The sequence below is a fragment of the Lolium rigidum genome, chromosome 1, assembly GCF_022539505.1.
Source record: "Lolium rigidum isolate FL_2022 chromosome 1, APGP_CSIRO_Lrig_0.1, whole genome shotgun sequence".
Classification (NCBI taxonomy): domain Eukaryota; kingdom Viridiplantae; phylum Streptophyta; class Magnoliopsida; order Poales; family Poaceae; genus Lolium; species Lolium rigidum.
This window is the reverse complement of record NC_061508.1, coordinates 321,486,708-321,487,438: the sequence shown is the minus strand read 5'-3', so window position 1 is coordinate 321,487,438 and position 731 is coordinate 321,486,708.

The window sequence follows — 731 nt, the reverse complement described above, 5'->3', positions numbered from 1 at the left end:
TCTACATTCTAGAAAAAATAAGACAAATTAGTAGTGCATTTATTAGTAATAATTAGATATTTGAACAACCAATCCAAGCTACATTGAAAATAACAACATCCAATAAAGAGAGTAAAACCACCTCGTTTTCAGTGTTGTTGTTGACTAAAAGTTAGAATGTAGAATATTTTAGAACAAATTTTGGGACTAGAATAGTCTACATTCTAGTCCCAAATTTTGGAGCTATAATGTAGCCACTCTGCGCTGGCAGCCATGGGGGCCGTCGATTGGATCCGCCGGATCGCAGTCGGGCCGTTGGCGGCCTCTCTGTCCGACTGCACATAACCGAACTGAAATCGAAAACCGAACCGAAAAAAACCTAACCGCAACCGAATTTCAGTTTTTATGATTTTATTGTTAGGTTTAAGTTAGCAAAAGTGCTAACCATACACAACTCAGTTAATTCAGTTAAAAACCGAAAAACCACAGTTAACCGAAGCAAAACTGAATAGCATAGGGCAAAAACGAATTTGATTTGTAGGTCCATCCCTAATTCACGTAACCCTTTATATTTGTTTAGAAGTGCATGTTGCACAGGAAAGAAGCTACAGCGTGGTGGTTTGGATGTACTAGTTTACAAAAAATAATTTATAGGTCATGAGTTCAAGTACGGGTGGCCGTGGTTCTGGTGGTGGCCGTGCTCCTCCAGCGGCAGCTACGACAGCAAAAGCGGATGCAACCTTCCTTGGCGC